Source organism: Cephus cinctus, unplaced genomic scaffold (genome assembly GCF_000341935.2).
Source record: "Cephus cinctus unplaced genomic scaffold, Ccin1 Ccin1_scaffold1097, whole genome shotgun sequence".
Taxonomy (NCBI): Eukaryota; Metazoa; Arthropoda; class Insecta; order Hymenoptera; family Cephidae; genus Cephus; species Cephus cinctus.
Genome location: NW_014333609.1, coordinates 98,940 through 121,313, shown reverse-complemented (window position 1 = coordinate 121,313; position 22,374 = coordinate 98,940). Strand labels below are relative to the sequence as shown.

Here is a 22,374-nt window from a genome sequence, read left to right as displayed (position 1 = left end):
GTATCTGCTTGAAAGAGAGAAAAAAAAAAAAAAAAAAAAAAAAAAAATTGATAATCTCTTAAAATCCAGACACAGCGTTGGCCATTACTTTTTGAAATTGATGTAGCGAAGAAAGTTGAAAGTGCAAATCTTGCCGGGAAGTATCTGGAAAGATTTCACCTTGCGAAATGAGATCGTCAATTTGAGAAAAAGGTGCTGAAGCTTGATTAAGGTTTTACTTTACCATCTTTCCGTACTCAGCTTCCAATCTCGGCGAAGGCTCGGAATGGACCTTATACTTGTTCGTCCTGAACTGGAGGATGATGACCTAACGGAGGGGGCAGCTCTGATCCAAACGGGAGCGACTTCACTCCCGGCTTATTTAATTTCAAACAAGAGTTGCCCGTTTGAAGAAGTAACAAGTAAAGTCAAAGTTACTTCGAATTGAAATAGGGTCGAGAATGGTGCAGAGGCGAGAAGGGATGCTGGGTGAATAAGATTCACCCTTGTATCTGTTTTTGTTAAAACAGTTAAAAAGTGAACTTTTAGATATTAAATGTGAATTAAACTGACCTAATGCTTTTTTTTTATAATTAGTTTCTTACGATAATTCGGAATTTTCGGATTCCTTTGTTTTAAGGGAAACAAGAATGCCCGACCCTTCGGGAACTTCTGTTCGAGTTATTTTACATATATTTTTTGCAACTTTTTTAGTGACAGTTTGGGAAAGTTACATTTTCTCGGCGAGTTCATTTACACGATCGTCGAGAAACTTTGTACAATTACTGTGGATTAAAATGTTCTTGCGAATGATTTTTTACCTGAATTATTTACAAAGTCCAGAGAATTTCGACTGCACGTACTTTGTGGGGGATTTTACCTTGTTTTTCAATTATCTCGGGATATTTTCCGGTAATTGAATTTCTAACAAGAAGGGACTGTTGGCATTGTTATTTGTACACCGGAGAAAGACATTCGATCGTCGACCTTAAATTCACGATCAATAACTCTTGACAAATCACATTTTCGTCTGTCTCGTTCACCGTCTCATATAAACGGATTTATCTTGTTTTTTGATCTCGGGCCAGGAAAGTGAGTTCCCGGTACTTAAAGAGTATCAACCTTCGGAGAGTAAAGCAAAATCAAATAAAAAGCCTGGAGACCGAGGAGTTTACTCGTAGGCTCCCTAATATTATTGTAATGAGCGAAAGATCACGATATAGGGAACAAATTAGGAGGATGCTGCAATATAAAAACGAAATAAGTCGATAAAATTTCTCCAATATATTGGGTTGTAACATAAATAATTTCAGTTGGAAGTAGAACGATCTTGTACTTATAACCAAAGTTAATTATGTTACGACCCCATAATTTCATTTCGATATTTATTCGTTGCTGATACTGTATCGAGTGAAGCCATTGTAATATTTATAATTTTTTTTTCATTAGTAAAACACGATCCAGCTTCTAATGGTATGTTGGATGTAAATTCGTGAAAATCTTTAGTCTGTCACACCGAAGAAAATGAAATTACGTATTTACGAGGATCCTCGAGGACGGCAGAAATATTTATAAAGCTCAAAAATCGAGATGGCGATACTCGTCTCAACATCTAATTCTATTTTTATCCTTCTTACCCTATTAAATATAGAATTTACATACTCTGGAAGGATCAATCTGTGATCTTTATATAGTACCTATATCTGTATGGTATCAATTTACGAACCACTGATAGTAACTAAGTAAACAATCTAACGGGTAACATAAACGAGGTTCATGTTTTTCATTTCACAAAAAATTTTCCAAAGCACGTATATAGTTGCATTGAAAAATAGATATTCGACGGAATTCACGAAATTACACGAAAAATTCATATACGAAGCTAATTCCCTGAGAAATATATGAAATAACGCAGATGGGTTGTCCCGAAATATTTTTTTTCCCGGATGTACGAAATTTTTCGTAAAAATACATTTTGACCCCGCAACCTACCGTTTTGGAAATACTCCAACGTGAGTTCACGAATCGTTGCGCGCCGAAGAGCTTGCGTATAATACACGCTCGTGGTCTTCAGAGACACTTTATTAGACTCCGGTATCGAATTCCAATCGATCTGTAAAATCCGCTATAGTAACGAAGCATCGATTGCAAAGCAAAGCCCGCAGTGTTGTTATTACGAATATATGTGGCGAGTTACCCAAAGAAAAGGAACGCTTAACAAAGGAAATATATAAGGGCGGGAAATTCAAAACTGTAGAAGGAAACAACGACTCGTTAGAGCGTTACAAGTAAGTTACTCGCCCATAAGTGTATACGTACTTACTTTATACATATACTACTTCCATGCCACAGCTATGAGCTGCCTAATGTAAACTTCGCCGCGGTGAAACAGAGAAACGCGCTAACTGGAGGTAAAGTGGGGTCCGCAGATTCTCACGAGAACTTTGCAGCGCCTAACATTTCGCGGCATCTGTCCAATTAGGGAATTGTAGGTGGAGGCTTCCGTCCTGTTGGACTCCCCGAAGAAGCTTCTCGCTACGTCATTAGTAGGTCCGTTACGTAGGGTTGGTAGGTTACCTGAGGATACTTAATGTGATTGCGTGGACTCGAAAAGTTTCTAATGTCACTTCAACCCCTTCGGACGTCTTACTGCTACGCGAATAAAGTTATAATACGGTGTTGCAAAAGCAACGAAAAAAAATTTTTTCAATAAAAATTTCACAACCCACTCGAATTCATTGAATAACCAATACTCGTATAACGCTATATGCAGATAATAAATTTAACGTTCTAATCTATGCTCACGTTTTAGTAGGGGATCGAGGGTTGATGTTTTTAATTGATTATCACCCTTCGTATAAATTAATTAATTAGTATTTAATTTAATCATTTTTCCATTCTTAAAATGACGGAGGGGGGGGGGGCGGTCTCCCCTCCTAAGGCTATTTTATTAAGTACCCTTCGGAGTTCACGATCCCTTTACAAATATATCGTATTCGTACACGTGATTAGGTTTAACGAATGTCAAAATAGTCTAACTTTTTTTTTCTTGTTTTGGTATCTGATTAATTATTTAATCGGATATACAATATGCATATATCAATTCACACGGGCCACACGTAAAATTATACTTTTGCACTTTCGATTTATCTATTAGCTTGATACTGGATAATATATTTTTTTTAGCTGGTGTAAGGAAACGTGTATATACAGGAGGAATACCGCGGCCTCTCTTCTCTCGATAATAAATTACTGATGGTGTTCTTTTTAAATGGATCAGAAAGTACTCGTCAACAAATATCGTGACTCTCTCCATTTCAATCTGTTTTCATTCCTCTACAGCACAGTAATGGTTATTATTGCCATGAGGTCTGCTTCGTCGCTTCTAAACTGCTATAATCAGAATGTTCTATTTAAAACGCTAGCGTATTATTCAATGCCATATAGTCGATACGGTTCATAGGTATCAACGTATGTATATGTATTATATGTATACTGGTATCTCAGATCGAACGTTTTCACATTCACGAAATATCGAATCGAAAGGTACTTGGATGGTTGAACTCAAATTTTTATTTGGTTCCCGCGGCAAAGACTGGGGAAAAAATGGATGAAAAAAAAAAAATAAAAAATAAAATACAAAAAAGAATGACTGAATTTCATTGTTATTACTATTTTTTCTACGTATTGTGAGTATTTCATTTGAATACAATTTTTTTTATGATTCGATCATCTAATTGACCTTATACGGCTGTATATTTCCTGAGTATAAAAAAAAGAAGAAGAATATGAAAAATTCTTCGCTCGTATCAAATACAAAAACGAAATTGAAATTTCAATTTGATACAGGACATCACGCAATTTCGAGTTCGTTCGTTGAATCGAAGTTTATAATCCTATCCATTTGGGGAAACAAGGAATTCGAATAAGAATAAAATTTGTCTCGTTGGGTTTTGCTGGTTTTTCTTCGTCAGTTTTATTACTTTTCATTCTTGTCTACCCTCGGAACCTTTATTCTTATATTTAAAGGGAAACACACTTTACTTGGACCTATCCGTTGGAAAAATCAGTAACGTTTCTTCGGAAAGGAACTTCCTTACAACTTACAAACGCATTCGTTCAACATGGTGAATGACAGACTGATTAAGGGTTGGTTTAACGGAAAATCCTTTTGATTACAGTTATATTGAGAAAAGCCAAAAAGAATACCTGATGATGTCTAAAATGTACTCTTCAGATAGCAGAATCAATATCTATATCATCCAACAATACGGAAACTCTTTTAACAATTTTCCTATTAAACTATATACATATATATATATATATATATATATATGTGTGTGTATACTGAGTATACATTAAATATATATATATATATATATGTATACCCAGATATATTTTCCTGTACAATCGAAGACGCATATACGTAAGTCCTGGAGTAACTGTTTATTTAAATAAATATCGGTACCTCAGCAATGATATAAAAGTTAATTGAATGCAATACAGTGAATTTAGAAAATTGTGTAAAGAATAGCAAATAATCCAAAAGAAATTCGCAAGAGGGTCACGAGTCTATCGAAAAGCAAATTCACCGAGACCCTTTCATAATCGTAAGTTTCGAACATACTCGACCTCTTTATCGTGACAGTCTACCTATATGCTGATAAATATATTTATATATATATATATATAATGCATACATATATATACTACATAATAGCTGAAGTCCTTATAATCTCATGCGTGCTAATGGGACGAGAAACACGTTTTCTGAAAAAAAAAAAAAAAACGCTTTTTACTCGGCACTTTTCAACACTATCTGTATACGTGCAATCTTATACGCAGTATGGATAACTTTTGCGATCGAATGTACGGAACAGGTCCCTGGGGGAAAACGTATGGCTCAAAAGGGCGAGACTCGCGGCTGCTTCTTATCTATCCTTAGCAAAGTAAGTTACGAGCTTCTTCCTCGACGCGAGGACGAAACTTTGCGGATCCTAAAGAAAGTTATTTCTCTTCGGGCAGACCGGAAAGAGCAAAGAATGCGAGAAAAGACGAGTGGAGTGCGCACTTAATTTCATTGTTACGTAATTTTTGGGGAAAAAATAAATACAGAATAAAATGGATGTGTTAGGACAATCCGAACAAAAAAAAAAAAACTTTCACTGTACACAATCGGTCGTGCCCTTTCCATCGCTCCTCGCAATTGTAAATTGCAGTGCAGCGTACGTGAGATGAAAAATGACGATGGGTCCCCTTTCCCACTTGGTTCTGCGGAGGGGTAAAGGGGGGAGAGGGGAAGAGTTATCATGACCCAGTAAGCTCGGCATGATCGCCCCCGCAAATCTCAGCCTCCCCCCACTCTATCTCTTCTCTACATATGTCTTCAGTCTACTATCTGTACCTTCTCTCTCGCTTTCTCTGAGAGAAAAGATATTTTTTACAATCTTAATATATATATATATACAGCTCTCTTTTTCCCTTTGCATATCTAATTGATTTCACCTGTTGACGAAGGAACCTCGGACGTCCCAACCCCCATAAGCTCGACGTCGCCTTAAATGGCAATTATAAGAGGTAAGGAACGCCGTAGAATAAATTAACAAATCAGCCACGCTACTCAGAGCGCGACTAAAGAGACGAATAAATTTCTTAGGATTTTTCAAGAAAAAGAATTTTATTCACGTCAGAAGAAAAATGCGAGACGTAAGAAGCCCAAAAAAATTGGACGCTATCTCCATAGGAATTTGTACGGCCAGCTTGTGTTATACGTACGGCGACGAGATTACATAATTATATAATTTTTACGAGATTATATAATTTTTATCGTGTCGCTGATGCCTACCTTTCTTTTTTTACATGAGACGCTCCTTGAGTATTTCGAAGGAAATTAAGTAGCCCGCTTCTTTTCTTTTTCAATGTTTTATAAACATCTTTAAACTGGCCAAACGCGACGGCGACACCTTCGTTAAATCTTCCCTTTAAATTCCAAAAGAGCTTCCTACTCGCAACTTTCTAAGCAGCGCTCGAAACGTACGTTTACCACTTTTCACGTGGGACAGATGCACTGCAGTCCTTTTTCGGAAAGCGATCGACCGTGAAAGCCATTTGTTTTTTCTTATCACCAATCACCGAGGAAACGGCGGGAAGACGTTGCGCGGATTTTTATACGCAGTCACGCACGCGAGTGATAGCGAAGAATTATATAGAAAAAAAAAAAATTCACTTTTTGTTTTTTAAAGCCAAACAAAACTATGAAATAACGTATGAGATCTTTGTAATTATATACATATATATATACACAGCTATGTCCACTGAATATGTATGTTTATATATATATAAAAGAGCGCTACCTCTTGCGCCCGGCACGTTCAACCGTCCTTAACAGGATCGCGGTTCCGAGCGCACTGAGATCCGGGCGTCTCGACGCCGTCGTTCTCGGTGCATGCGCGTCGCATTGGAACGCCAACTGGAATCTCGCGTAGCGCTTGCACTTTTACATTTTACTTGCCATACTCGCCGCTCGAGTACGAGGGATGATTTGGCAGGGTATAGTCCTGGCTCACGTGTGGATAGTAATGATGCGTTCTGGGTCAGACGGTCAAGAGAAGGGGGCTGGCTATGGCGAGTGCAGAGCAGAGAGACGCATAATATACCTAGGACAGATAATCGAAGCTGAAGAGGGGGACGAAGAGAGAGAGAGAGAAGGGTAGCAAGAGATGAAATAAATGGCATGATAATGCTAAGGGATGAGAAAGAGAGAGAGAGAGAGAGAGAGAGAGAGAGAGAGAGAGAGAGAGAGAGAGAGAGAGAAAGAGAGAACGTATCTCATACAGTGAGAGGGGGGTTAGTAAAGACCATATGGTACGGCTATCACCTAGTGCTATTTCAGCCGCATAGCCGGGCTGATTATTTTGACGAACTACCCCTAACCTAGAATACGAGGGATGATAACGTTCGTGGATTCCTTCATTTCGGAGTAGAACAGCCGTGTGGCCAAATAATTTTAGAATTTCCGGAACAGCAGGGGGGGGGGATTAAATATTTTCAAACATTCAATCAGAAGCAATTTCAATCTTCAATCTGAAAAACCAATCTGATATCTCGGTAATATTTAATATCTCAATCATAAATTCCTTTCAGTTAACGGATTCCAATGAGAATTCCAACGGGATTCTTAATGTACCAATCTGACACTCCGGTCTTCTCCCCTGTGTAACCGTATGCCACGTGCTATCGCTAACGAAAGCGAACTCTCCCTATATCAGGCCCTGTTGTTTCAGTATGAAAGTTACGAATTTTCACAAATGGATTATACCTGAGCGACAAACTTACACCTGATAAATCTTTCCTGGCTTCTTACAGCTTCCGAAGACCATTCGGCATCGCGACGGCCTGAACCGTCTCTCCTCAATGATATTCAGGGTTAACGTGAAAACTGTGCTAATAAAAAAGCCTGAAAAACCCCTAATATAAAAAGACGGCGGTAAATATATCTTGCATGTAAATAAGCTTCGAAAGGAAGTCTAGTAACGTTCCGATCTTCCGTTCGCCGGCCTGAGTATATTCGCCCATAATTAGAGCAGTCATTCCCCATGTGTATTATTTGGTCCCTGGAAAACGCAGTGACAAACTGCAACTGCAGGTCGGTAGGGATGCTGCTGTAGGTTGATCTAGGTGGGTGTTAATGTCAGAGTGTAGTGGGAGTAGAGCGATAAAGTCTCCCCTTGGAAAACTGAGGGCGTAGAAACAAGGGTGGGAGAAGGATCAGGTGGCGGAGTACGAAGGACCAGGAGAGGAAGGAGGGGGGAGGAGGGCTAAAGATGAGGACATAGAACGAGCCACGGGGAAGAAGGACGAGAGCTGTAAAAAAGAAAAAAGAAAAAAGGAACCAACGGTAAAGTTTCACCAGAGGCATAGCTATAGAAGCGGTTAAAGCGAGTGCGGGTCTCCAGCCCCGGTTCTCTAACCGGGAGCAGGAAGGGTCGTTGAATCGGAAGTATGAAGAATAGCAGAAATGGCAACACAGTGCGTTGCGACGGAATATCCTACACGGGATTGGTATTCAGTCGGTTTGAAAGCGGCACGTTTTGAATGATTGCGAATGATCGATGATAGCTCGATTTGGCGCTAGGACGTAGGACAGCATGACGTATGGCTGTAAGCTTCGACCCTGTAATGCTTAGGGACCTGGCAACGTCGCTATCTTGGAAGACTCCTGTTCTTCAGGTAAGGCCAGCCACGTGCAAACGGATAAGAGAAATGTCCTTGTAAACTTCAATGACAGATTGCGTATATATACAAGTGTATGATACATATGTAAAAATCATATGTGGGCCAACCATAACGACGTCCGGTTACGTTCAAAGAGCCGATCGATGCGATTGGCTGCCGAGTACGTAAATCGCATTTGATTGGCCCAAACAGCTATAACAAATATTGACTCTGCCGAAAGCCCGACGTTGTGCTCCGGTCCATCTCAAGCCAATTGGGCTAATTGACTGGCGGATAGCGCGCTTCTCGTAGCGTTACGCTGGTCATTTAATGCATCCGAAGATGCATCGAACAAGTCACGAGTCTTCGTTGGCAATCGAGTCTAGGTAACTCGCGAAGATACTGCTTTCCTTGTTCAACTGTGGATGCACCGTAGGTTTGTTGCATTTTAATTAAATATAATTTAGGTATGATCCTTCGTCAAAGGGAAATAGTACGGAAGACGCTTAAGGCGCATAAGAGACGCCGGGCGTCGGTGCTTGCGCAGTGCCATGCTACGTGCAGCATAGAGCGTAATTGGTTTTAACTAGCTCCATTGAGATTCAGAAGGTGTGCTCTACCTGCCTGTCTCTCTCCCTCTCTCTCGCTCTTACTCGACAGCTATACGCTTCTCCTTTGCCAACAGAACTAATTTCAATCCTACGTTTTTCTTGACTTCATAAATTTATCTTCCTGAGGATTTCGTACAGTCAGTGCAAAGAGTGCGCGTTATTAATTGACAATTGTCAATGCAATTGTATCAATCGTTCGGTGGCAACGTTGTCGATCAATTATAAATTCACCTGTATTCACCGTATAGAAATATCAACCCGCGAAACCACGTGTCACGCGGGTACTCCTATTTACTCGTTGAGCTTTAACAATTTTAATCAGCGAGTTTGTATTAATAATCGATTGTTATCGCAGCGCCGTGTCCGAATGCGTTGCGAATTTCTAGATCGGAATACATTATTATTTCACCATGTGTTATTAACATTCAGTTTGCTGCAATCAGCGCCAATTCGAAATCACTGTGTAATTCAATGCGGCTGCTGGATCATTATAAGCTGAACAGTTTGGTGTTGAAACAGTGAAACCGGGTCTTTTTTTAATGCTATTTAGAGTGGATTGATGTTTCCATTCAATGACTTCAAGGGGCGATTGTCTATGGAAGCACCGAGTTGTATGAAATTAGCCAATTGTCGCTGGTTAAATTTCAGTAATAATTGAATCGGGTGTACCTTTATTAAAAAAATCAATCGAAACTTATTGATAATTCAGTGTGAACCATAATAGTAAAATAGACATAATCGTTAATAATTCAGTGTGAACCATGATTATGTCTATTTTACTTGTCAATCCATACCGTTCTAGAAATCGATCCTAATGACGTTCGACCCGGCCTTATAAATAACCCTAGAGCAAATCGTATTACGGCACGGGAAGTACACCGAACAGGCTTGCCAAAGTTTTACTTGGGTTTCCCATTATTGCGCAACACGGAAGTGGAAACAGTTGCCTATGGTGAAACTCATAACGATTACGAGGATCGTGATAACAGGAAATTGCCGTTGGATAATATCGCTGATAAATTTTCTAATTACCCTAAACAACAATACCTGCAACCCTAATATATCTTTGTGAAACAGCGATTGGAACGTAACTTAAAAAATTAAATCCAATTTTTATAATTTTCAATCCACTTATGAGTCATTGGATTTGGCGCAATTAATTGTAAATACTGCCTATACAGTATCAGTATTCGGACCACAATTATCCCTTATTATACATCGGAATGATTGCCAAATGAATATCGATTCTGCACTATCCATCAAAATGACATTGATCACAATACTTTGAATTATACAAGTTACAGGGAACAGCATATACATATATGTACAATAATGATTTTCCTCTGCGTGGGCGAATAGCTGTTTACATGGTCCATAATGATGGCAGCTGCGTTTCGCTAAATGAACGTAAATACGATTCCCATATAAGCATCGTGGGCGTTTGTGCAATAGCGTTCTCCATGGGAAACGATTATGGTACCAGTCGCTATTTATATGGATATATTTTGAAAAAAATAATTTAAAAAATTGAGAAAAAAATTCTCTTCAATCCACACTCACGTTACTGTCATTTATCCATCTTGATCGTATATGCCTACACATGATCGATTCCTCGCCGATCAATTAAGACTGGTCCTTTCACAACATCAACGTTAATCGAGACCCCGACTCAATCTTATAATCCACGGCTTAATTTAATCCCGGTTGAACCTATACAAATCAAACTTCGCTGAAGGAGAAGCGATAGAGGCGATAGAAGCAACTCTCAGTGGACGCGAAGGCGAAATGGACTAATTTGAGTTTTGATCAAACTTTATACTTACTACAGTACGTATGTTATAATCCATTTGAATTTATATACAGATACGCTTGAGTATCCCTGTGCAGTTAATGTAAATATGATATTGCAATTAAAGTAAATATCAAATTACGTCAATATCGATTAACGTGGGCATACCGAAAGCTGTATACATATATTGTACGTGTATGATTTAAAACCTATCGCATTCGAGCATCCATTTTCAATTTTAAATGTAGCCATTAAACACGCACGGTTTTTCCATTAGCCATAATAATCCTAAGTGCAAAAAATCCTAGACCGATCGGGTTAAACCTGCGTAATAAAAATTTTTACTATCAGCATCGTAGAGAAATATTTAAGTTTCCCTGGTTAAAATCACAAAAAAAAAACATGGTAGTCGTCAGTACGATATGGACCAATAATTAAAAATCAAACCAGCCTGTAAACCGCGATTATTCGATTACTCGTTTTCTCGACGTCTATTAGAGGGTAACTCGCTTACCGATAGTCATGTATACTGCGTCTTGACTTATTACCAGGTTTTTTTTAAGTTCTCAACGAGGGACCGAGTGATTTAATATTTCCAGTTGATAAAAAAACGCTATGGGAAAAACTCGTGTGGAAATAGAATTTACGAATGATTTTTCCAGACGCTTAACTTTCTTCTGGTTAGAAATATAAGAAGGACTCTTTCTCGAATCGTTTATGCATTTTTAATGGTGAATCGTTCGCTTGGACGTAATGGTAATCTTGCCGTTATGGTATTATCTGCGTTTATGCTACATAGCGGGAATTAATTCCAAAGCAGTGATTCTTGGTGGTTAAAGACGTTTTTTTCTTTTTTTTTTCGGCAAATGATTCCGCCAGTTTTCATTATATAATTCCTTAAGCATTTCTAACTCGCGACTACTTTCAGCTCGTTATTCGTGACAGCTGATATGGAAACGCGGATGAAATGTTCTTTCGAGAGCAGAGAGAGCTCCTCGAGGATAGTTGGTTTCCATAGAAGCTTTTTCTGGGGTTTGGCACAGCGACGAATTCGCGAACGTGAAGGTACGAAAATTTCTATGAAAATTGGAATCGTCTACTGGCGTCGCAGACTTACTCGCATAATTGCTTTTACGATCGAATGATTTTGCAGGCGTTAACCAGTTTTCAGATTTATGCACGAAATCACCGTAAAACCTGAACAGTGGCAGTATACCGTCGTGATAATTGGAACAAAGAAAATTGCAGGCTCGTTTACGTGAAAAGAGAAAAAAATAATACAAGTGAAATTTTGTATGGTAAAAAAAAATATTTTTCAAAAAGTTTTATTTTCAAAGTAAAACGAAAAAAAAAAAAAAATTACTACCTGGTCTTATAAGCTAATTGGAACCAATCATGTTAATGTCATTCGACCGCCCACGTCTTGACCTTTTCGAAGAATCTTCTAGCTACCCCGAATCAGCAGTACTCAGAACTATCCAACCTCATTAACAACTCGGTATATTCATGGTGAAATCTTGAAAAGGCCGCCAAGAGATTTCCCTTCGTTTGTTTAACGAGCACTTCACTGTTAAATTCCCCTTTTCATCAAATCACGACTTTCCATCGATATCCACGAGGATCAAGATCGCAAGGAGCCACCCGTTATGCTAGTTGACGACCGTGAAATTCCCACTCGAAGGATCTTTCAAGATCCTCAGGCGAAAATTAATGGGAAATTCACGGATCCTTCTGCGAACGAGCTTTCACGTACGTAGGTTGGTATCACGTTTGACTTGTACAAACTGTAAGGAACATGAAAAAAAAAAAATGTTTTATCAGTCGAACGATTCTTTTATTTTACTTCTTTCTCTATTTCCGGGTTCTCGCTCTACTTTACCTTTCTGCGACACGTCAGCTAGAGCCAACGTTTTAATGGGAATCTTGGTCGCTTTTATACATGACCAAAGGCCCCGTCGACTCTTTCGATTAATCCGTTCCTTCGTTCTCTCCCGTCCGCTAGAACGTCTCCGTGTTATTCTGTGACATTTCGTAAAATCTCAGCAGCGTAAAATTCCCAAAGAGCCTTCCTACATCGAGGACTTCAGGAATACGATTGAAGGATGATGCCAGAATGTTTACTACCGAGATCGTAAGAGCTTTACGTTACTTTACGTAACAAAGGACCCCTGGGGAAGGTTTGGCACGAGCATGTGTGAACTCTGTATGTCCAGGATTTACACGTAAACTGCTCGTCCGAATCCTTCGGAGTGAATAAATGGGATTCGCATAGCCAGCCGTCCGAAACAGGGAATTACTCTTAGAAACGTATGTTCTGGCGAAGAAATTTAATCTCACGAACCGGTCGAAAAGCGATTCCACAGAAAATCACCCAACGCATACTAATAGATAGTAACCATAGACAGTGAAAGATATTTTTTTTTTGCTATTTTCAAAATTGTCAAAAAATATTATTTTTCACTCAGTTCGTTAGTCACCAATTAATGTCCCCAGAAAAAAACCGTATCGACGGACCGATGCTCTCGGCGAGGTCAGGGCCGGCGTGTCAGGTCAAATCACAGATTAATCTCATTCGGGACAGCGGCAATGATGATTTCAACGATCTCGTCTACATCTATCCCTGATTCTGGCTGACCAGAAGAAACAGATTGGAGTCGATGCGCAACAGTCAATACTAATCTGTATTGCTATAGGGGGTCGCGTAAGGGTGATCGATTCCGATGCTAAATTGGATGGGAAGCGATGAGTATTACTTTCACTCGTCGAATACCAGTAGAATTTTCCTAACGATAAAATTTCCTTCCTACCGAAAGATCAATGCACGAACGATGAAAGAAATTTATATTAAAATCAATTGTTTTCATATATTTAGAAATATCGTTCAAGCCTCGCTTTCAATCCTTGACCAAGTACACAATGCATTTAAATGGCAAATGCAAGGTTCACGTGCAAGCGCATAATTTGTATTACACAATCGCCACTTAAAATGCATCTTATCAACCTTTACCGACGCAAGAGTAACTTTACTTCCTGCATAAAACGATTACAGCGAGCCGATCGATATTAGTCAAAGTCGTAGCTGCCATTAGGTATCTGCTAAACATCCTTCTCGTCCATTAAAAGTAACAAGCTACAGACATCTGACAAAGAAGATTTCCCGCGGCAGGAAGGTTCCGTTAACTCATCGTCCTACCCCAGATGGCGCCACAGGCGGGCCAAACTCGAGAGCATTCGTGCGCCAAACTACGGGAAATTATTCTACCGGAAGTTCGTGTCCGGGTGCGCCAACTTACGAAACACTATTAGTACGATTATTTTTCTTTGACGTTACATCTAGTTATACCCGTTATCGTAAGATATAATACGCTCTACTTTTCTTTTGGCTACTTTCATTTGACTGGCAAAGCGCCGAAGGCATATAAGCAGTTTGCCTCCCCGCTCGCCGGATTGACACTGAGCTTGTGAGTCAATGGTAAGAGCGGGTTGACAAAGACTGGTCAAAAGAATGGCAGCGAGGAAGTAGGAAAAGGAGGTTGAAAGAGGGAGCAAGGAAATAGGGAGAAGAATAAAGTGCGAGAGAGAAGAAAGTGTCAAGATTGACTGACACAGCACGCCGCGGGAACTCGAGTTAAACGAAAAGTCGAGGATTCCTCGATGAAAAAGACGCAAAGGAGACGAAGCCACAATTTTTAAAGTCACCACCATGCGCGGCTCTTTGGACCGTCGAACAATGCCGCGTCTCGAGCGTCTTTTCTGACGAGCGTGTTTCCTTTGTGTGACGCGAGAGGAGAAGAGAGATAGATAGAGAGAGAGAGAGAGAGAGAGAGAGAGAGAGAGAGAGAGAGAGAGAGAGAGAGATTGAAAAAGAAAGAAAAAAAAAAGAATAGAACAATGGCTCTTCGCTATGAATGAAATCTCTTAAACATTTAATCGACCACCCATAAAAATATAGCTTTTCGTAAGCCGTGAGTCGTCGACGCAAAGGAAATCGAATTTTTGAATCGGTAGTCCGTAAAATAAGCGTCGGACCGAGGATAGCGAAGTATGGGAGGAATTTGATGTAAAAAAAAAATATCGCACATGCGAAGCACCGTGTAATTGGAAACCATAAAAATAACCGATGACCCTTACGTATTAATTCACCTGAACATAATATCTATCGATGTGAAGTTTTTAAATCTTGAAAAGAAACTGGGATACCTGTAAGATAAGGATAGGAGCCAGAAAGAAGAGGACCAATAAGCGTTCTCTTAGCCATCCATTACGTAGCAAACTTCAGACACGTCATAATTCTTCATGGCCTGATGGGATTTTCGATAAGGGTTACACCGTGGTTTCCGGATATGCCAGGGTAGCTTCATCATTGGCTTTGCTCTATGAACCTGGAAGCGAATGACCTGGTGTCCTATAGTTTACGTACCGAAGTAGGTCTGGCCGTGAGTTAGTCTAACTCCTCTCATCATCATCATCATCATCATCATCATCATCATTGCCATAAACGTCATAGTTCTCATTTCGCATCGACCTTATGAAAGGATGGAACTATATCGTGCTATAGATACTTAGGTTATTCAGGTCAAACGTACTAACTGAAGTTAGTACGTTCATTTGATTCGTACAGTGGAGCCAACTTCAGTTTGGTGCGTTTGCCCTGAAGAACCCCATACACGTATATAGAGTTGGACAAGACGGTTTGTCCTTTATGAACTAAGACCTATACACGAAGGACGATGGGAAAGTTTCAGTCGCAGTTATAACACACCAAAGTCACTCCTGCGCTTATTAAGCCGTGTACCGGAAGTCCAACGTCCAGAGGCTTTATCCCGGTCCACGCGATGGGACGCTCAGAAAGAATGGACGTCCGAGGACTTACCAGTGATCCCTTTGAATGACGCGTCAGTTTACTTTGCTCTCTCAGTGGATTTTATTAAAATCTTTCACGGCTGTCTGTTCAAACATCAAAATGACGTCACCACGTTTTCTTAAAGTCCTAACAATATATTTCGCTGGTCCCTAAAAGCTGAAGCAAACGACGCGTGTCGTGTCATCTTTGCATTATCTGTTTCGATATCTCGATTTTATCAGCCAACTCGAAAAGTAAATAAGAATCGTCAGGCATGATCGGTCAAAGACATTCGGGCATCCCGAAGTGAAATCTCGTTATTCCCGCTGGAGAATCTCGAACGAGCTTAGAATAAAAGACGACTTCCGGTCGAAGTAGAGCCTCGGCATAGGATCATAGCTGAGTAGCAAAAGCGTCGCGACGCTTCTCGAGTGGAAAGAAAAACTGGTAAAAAACTCACGAAATCTAATTCTGCGGAATTCGAATTGGTCCATGGAAAGGATGCTGTAGGGGGTTTGGGTCAAAGTGGCAGTGGTAGGGTGCGCGACTACGTTTCCCAAAGACGATAACTTCCCCTGAGATAGGGGTACGAAGATAGAAGTTCCTAAAGCACCGAGAGAGATGAAAGACGCGTCCCTTTTTTACCAAGCAGAAACCTCTGAATAAAGTAAAAGCTTAATTTGAGAATAGCGAGGGATAGGGTAGGGGGGGGGGGAACGTCGTTTTCAAGTGAGAAAAACAGAGGAGAATTTACGGAGTACAAAAACAATTTCAGCCATAAGCGTCCGCGCTAATAAACTCATCTCAACAAGAAGTTTCACTGACTAACGGAATACCATGCCAATGTCGTCGGGTAGCGAAATGGAAGAAAAAAAACTTAGGAATTTTTTTTTCCCCTCAAAATAATCCGTAAGGCACTTGATAAAAGATATCAACTTTTTTTTTCAATTTTATACCGGATTTTTCAAAAGACATTAATTAGCTAATGATAGTGGATAAAATCGGTTTTATCGGCCTTCGACCCTTTCCAGACAGGAGAGTGACAACGGTCTTCTGCCTTTGACAAGCCGAATTCGACTTTACTGCATTGGCGTAGGCGCCTATCGTCAATTTACTCCTACGTATAGACCCACCAATTTGATTAGGCAGCCAGACGATAATAATTAACCTAATGACGAAAGCGGCTCCGACCTCACCGGATACGGCAAGCTTTACAGGGAAAACAATTGGAGAATGCGCATCGACGATCTCGTTATTAACGGCAAATTAGCGTGATTAATCCACAGGGCTGTGTGTTTACCTATGTATCCCACTCTACAGTCCTGACGTGTGAACTTTGCTGATGTCCACATACGTATGGCTGATGATGACAGCATCAAACGGAAATGCGTGTCCTTTGCTAAATCCACAAATTTCATGGCACGAGTACGACGTCGAATTTTGGCAAGATATATATGTATATATATATATAATTAATAAATCACACCAAATAAATACGTGACGCTCTTCACATACTGGAAACGATCTTTTTTTTTTCGCGTTACAGACGAATCAGAGCCCGACGCCGGGCGTCGTTACTTATGCACGAATGTAAATAACCAATGTCGATAACTCAAAGCTTTCCTGGTAACGTCGTTACTGCTGATACCGCCTTAAAGATATTTTCACTGAATGAAGATAGGTAATCTTGAATATTGACTGAAGTAAGGAAAGGATCGAGACATAGGAATAGATATCCCCTTAATTCTTCGCGGAGTCTTGACGGAAGGAAAGAGGAGAGCGAACGAAGGAGAAAGGTTAGAAAGAGAGTTATGATACTTTCGTCGAGTTACGAGAGACCGAACTTTTCGCATTGAAAATTCCGTGTACGTACCGACGTCTTGGATTGATATAGGACTTATAAGGGATGCTGTAACTATGATTTTTGTAGGTTAGAGTATATATGTAGGTCTGTCGATTAAAAATTGTACGGAAAATATATTGTAATTTTTCGGCGTTACAAAAATTTAAAACGAACCTTCACTAAAAAATTGTCTGGTAACGCAGTTAGCGTTATGTGGATTACCGAACGAGGAAATTATTCATGTAATTTATATGTATGCTGAAATCATTGTAATGCATTGTTCTTCAACCTGGTAGACATGTGCGACAATCCCGAGCGGAGATAGCTCCGATTTAGCCTTAGTCCATCTCCTTCATAATTTCACGTTAAAATATTCATGGCTCGTCAAAGGAAACGTGGTTCGTAATCACTGGTACGCATCGTTGACGATATTTCGGGTAAAGGGTGCGCTCGAATTCGCCTGATGCAAATTAAATAAAAAGAATACATAAAGTTTGCCTATAGCTTCCATGGAAGTCCATTACGGCATGGCGGAAAACGAAAAAAAAAAAAAAAAAAAAAAAAAAAAAAACGAAACCGTGTGAACGGACCCCCGTGATTTTATACATTTACACAAAGAAAAAGCTAAAAACTGAAATATTAATCGAGTGCCATTACAGTGAATTTCCTACACGAAAAAGAAAAGTCAAAAAACGTTGTATAACGGGCGACATGAAAATTGTCAAAATCCATAACTAACTTGGAGCATAGTCAGTAAGGAGGGTTGGGACTGGAGGAATAAAAAATGAAACCGAAAAAAAATTTTTTTTTTTAATTAAAACCAAAAATTCCTGGAGCGCATTGATGGGATTGAATGCAGTCGAAGCGTAAAGCGACAGTGGCCGGTATTGGGTATATCGAAGGGTGAAATTTAGCGCTTATAAAATGGCTCCCCCTAGGAACGTGCTCTGATCCTGTCCGTGCCAAGTAGCTTCGTTCACGCGTTTAAGCACCCTCGATTTGGAGCTCCTTGTGCCTCATGACGTCCAAGATTCGACCTACCCCACTTACCTTGGTAACAGTGCCGTATCTTAGTGAATCGGGGGCCCTGAAGTATTCCAGGTCGACCCAACGTTAATCCCATCTTCAAGAAGTAGGTTTATCCAGATCGAGCGAAGGGTCCTGCTACCCAAAGTTTGTCTACTGGTCCCGCCCCTGACTGGCAATTTGCGTTCCGAGAGATAGCGATTACTGTGATGTAAAAGTATTTTGATATGGTTATTATTAAAGCAGTGTAAGACCGAGGTGACCTTTGACCCCTACCATAACTGTGCGACCATTCGATTCACTTATAAGGCCGTCATAACTCCTTCGGCCCCTCTGCCCGGGACGTTAATAGAAAAGGATCTGGTCGGTACAGCCAATACAGTTTTTTCATTAAAGAAAATTATCGTTCCCCATAAGCAGCTCCATCGAAACAGTATTGAGATGAATCTCTTGCCGGTATACCAGGGTGCACCAGCCTCCCGACTAAAACCCTTGGCCCACGTAGCACTAGGGATGAAATCGTAGGTACAACCGGCTGTGGCCCAATAGCTAATAGGTATAATTGGCTGCAAGGGTTGCACAGCTAAATTGCAAAGGCATCGATTTTTCATTAAGGTTAAGCAAGAGGGGATGAGAGTCGGATGGTCTTATTGGGTTATTATTGGCTTTTACCAGCCGTCTAGGACGTTCGTGAATTTCACTACCGAGCACGAGGCCTTTCTATTGTATTTTCGTTAATCAGCCAACAGAAGATAGATTAGCAAGCTCGATTTGTACGGAAAGTCCAAAGGAAGAAAAAAAAAAAACAAGAGCCTACGTGATAAAATGGAGTCTAAGGGTCGTGGCAAAGAAATTTCCAAAAAAATGCGTAATTGAAAAAAATATATATATATAAAAAAGATCAAACTTTTTTCATTGACATTACCTCACAATACCCTAGAAGGATGCTGCGTCATCTTTTTTAAACCCCGCAATTAATTCTGACATTTGCCCTGTCACCATACGTCCTGACACCCATGTAGTTTAAATGTATGTGAAAAAATGTACCCTACGTCGATCATACAATTTTGACGTTACGCACCCACCGACTGTCGGTTCGTACAATTTCTCGAAGATACGTCTAACGAAATATCCCGACCGTGCGTCATGCCAGACGATTTACCAGAAAAATCCGGAGATATACGTGGATTTTGAATTCTTTCCAAGGCATCTGGCGTATACAGTAATACGAAAGGAACGTTAGGTGATTCACAAGTAAACAGAGACAACGCACGCAATGTACACGACAAAGAGCTTCCCCGACCGTCGTGTTACTGCAATAAGATTTAGGGAAAAACCAAGATACCAACCGTGAAACGTTATCATCGTATTACACATGAGCTTATCGAATTTCTTATTATCTATGGTTTCTTCACTGTGCCCAAGTGGTAATGTAAGCATAACGTGCGTCCCTTAAAGTGTGTGAGCAAATATATACATAAACTCAATTACCCTTTACCCATACATTGTATTGCACGGTCATACTATATAATGGAGCTTTGTGATAGCTCGATAGATAGGAATGCACGAATCCATATCAGACCAGTGAATACGTAATTGGGTCCAATTTGAAAACCGAGTATCATCAACTTCCCGACTAAAGGCTGCATTCATATTTATCCTAGACGTTCCACTTCTTTTATCAGAGAATTCTACGTGTGCTGGTTATCATTTAGGCATATTCTAGGTTAGGTATTGGTTCAATAGCGTCCTGATAAGAAAGATGATAGTTTGACGTACGTCATTATTGATGTCAAAATTTGCACATTGACATCCAGAAGATGTGGGACGGAATGAAGAAAAAAAAAAAAGTTAAAAAATAAAAAATAATTATTTTTGAACAACATCCTGAATTTCATTCGTCGACTAAGCCCACCTTCCTCCCCCTTCATTTATCTCGAACGACTTAACAGTAGGATTTCAAGTCAGCGTTTCAAAGCCGCTACCCATCGACTTCAGCCAGTTCCAACTTTCTTTAGGTTTCTTTCTATTTCCCTTTCTCTCTCCCTCCCTCTCTCTACGTTTCCCGCGAATCTCGGTCTCCTTTCATAATGCGCCAGTACGAACGGCCACGAAACTCCCAGCGCTGCGCTGGCTGTACCGGCGAGTATCTCAGCCAGCATTGGTTCTATATGGGAACGAACGACCATCTTTGTACGGAATTACTACTTGTGTTCGTGGCAGGGCTGACGGTATCTATAGATAGTACATAAGGAGGTAGATGAAGGAGTCTCGATAAGCGTAGAAAAATAAGACACAATGGACCCGATGAAACGAAGGAAAAGCCCTTGCTTGCCGGGTCACGATAATAATAGATGGGAGTAAGCCCTCGAGATGAAAGCCACTATTGGTTCCGTCCTTTTATCGTGTTTCTACGACTCCTGCTTCCGCGAGGAGGAATTCATTTGGACACGTTAACAATATAGCGTAGCAAGCGAATCTTGGATGAGCTTGTTGAAGTCGTGTGAGAAGAGCATGTTATAAAAAAATAAAAAAAATATATAATCGAGAGACAATGATCGACAGTGAATATTGAGTGGGTCGAAAGACACGGCTGAACTGTTTAAACAGAAAATTAAGCGCTAAACGTGAGCCGGTTTGTTTGCGCGAAAAGTTGTACATGCTTGGCTGTTTGTCTCGGCTGATTTGTATTGGAGGGTCTGGCAAAGTTACCAGGGCCGTATCAAAGTTATCAGGGTGTACGTAATTAAGGGGCACAATCGAGAGGGACGGACGGGATTGGAATAATATTTTTTTTTTTATTTTATACGAATCTATAAAGATATTTTTTAAATTTAAATCATTCTCACAAGGGTATGTGCAGGATTTGTTAAGTACATATATGTGGAAGGGATGATACTGATTTACATTTTCTATCTTTACATTGGTACGCCTGCATGCCAGTCGCTGAATCCCTATCTCGTCCTTATTAATCCAGGACGATCCTATTTAATCCTAGTTCCGATCGGCAGTATTCTCGTTGGCAGGTCTTTTGGATTTAAATGAATGAAAAAGAAATTGAAGGCTCGAACGAAGCGACTTTTAGCGATACGAATTCTTTTCAATTACGGTACCGCGCGCAGGTCCCGGTATATTTGCTTCAGGTCGATGTGATCGACGATGGGGGCGAAAGGGGGGGGCAAGGCTTAAGGAAAGTGCGATGGGATAGGGACAAGGAAGCGTATATATAAAAAGGCAGCGTAAGGAGGAGAGGGGAATTTAAGAGAAAGAAGGAGAGAGAGAGAGAGAGAGAAACGAGGTGAATTTAAATTGAGCATTACCGATGCATCTCAGACTTTAGCCTGGATCTGCATCGCTATTGGCTATTTCCGGCGTGGATTCCGTGCCGATTGGTTCACAGTGTAAAATGGTCCGTAGAGCGGGGCAACTCTCGAGCATCCTTAGCATCTTTTACTCGCGTTCGTTCAAACAGGACAAAACGGAATGACCTCTTTTATTCGGTAGGACGTAGAGCCTGTAATTTCATTGCCAGTAGCAGGAGTGAGTGAGAAGGAAAGAGGGATATATATATATACTAAGAGGGATCGGATGCTGCGAACGATCGATACTACAGTTTTCTTAGCTAAAAGCGGATCGGGAGGAGTTTAAGAGTATTTGGGGAAGAAAGAAAAAAAGTGATAAAAACCGAACTGTCATTTACCTAAATTCGAGAATCCGTAAGGGCGCCTGTAAGCTCTTTGTCGAATATCTTCGAGCGTTCGGTCGTTTACTTATCTGCGTGGTGAAAAAAAAAAAAGGAACTCATCGACCGGTAAAAAAAGAAACAGCCCTGAGCGACCGTAATGGTTGCACCTGAATGATTAAGGGTGATATCCATTATTCGGTAATAAGTAAAGAAATTATCGTGCCGCGCCGGTCATTATTGAAGCAATTACGGTAGCCCGGATAAGGAGGCAGGGGTCACGAGGGTTATTTGGATCTTCCCCCGACGGCACCATTTCCGCCCCTACCTTTCTTAACCGACCCTCCCCTCGCGCGGTTCCGTGAAAAATGAACCCCCCCCCCCCCC

General features: G+C 40.4%; 1 protein-coding gene across 3 annotated transcripts in view; it reads right to left on the bottom strand.

The window, feature by feature from the left end:
- LOC107272028 (octopamine receptor Oamb) overlaps positions 1-22,374 on the bottom strand; it is a 48,503-nt gene that overhangs the window by 10,163 nt on the left and 15,966 nt on the right. Inside the window, exon 1 of one of the 3 annotated variants that reach the window (XM_015748722.2) lies at positions 6,333-6,408. The exons of 1 other annotated variant lie outside the window; for it this stretch is intronic. The gene's annotated coding sequence lies outside the window, so the exon portion shown is untranslated. Of the gene's footprint in view, positions 1-5,824; positions 6,292-6,332; positions 6,409-22,374 lie in introns of those variants that run through there. One more of the 3 variants, XM_015748719.2, reaches the window with a different exon arrangement.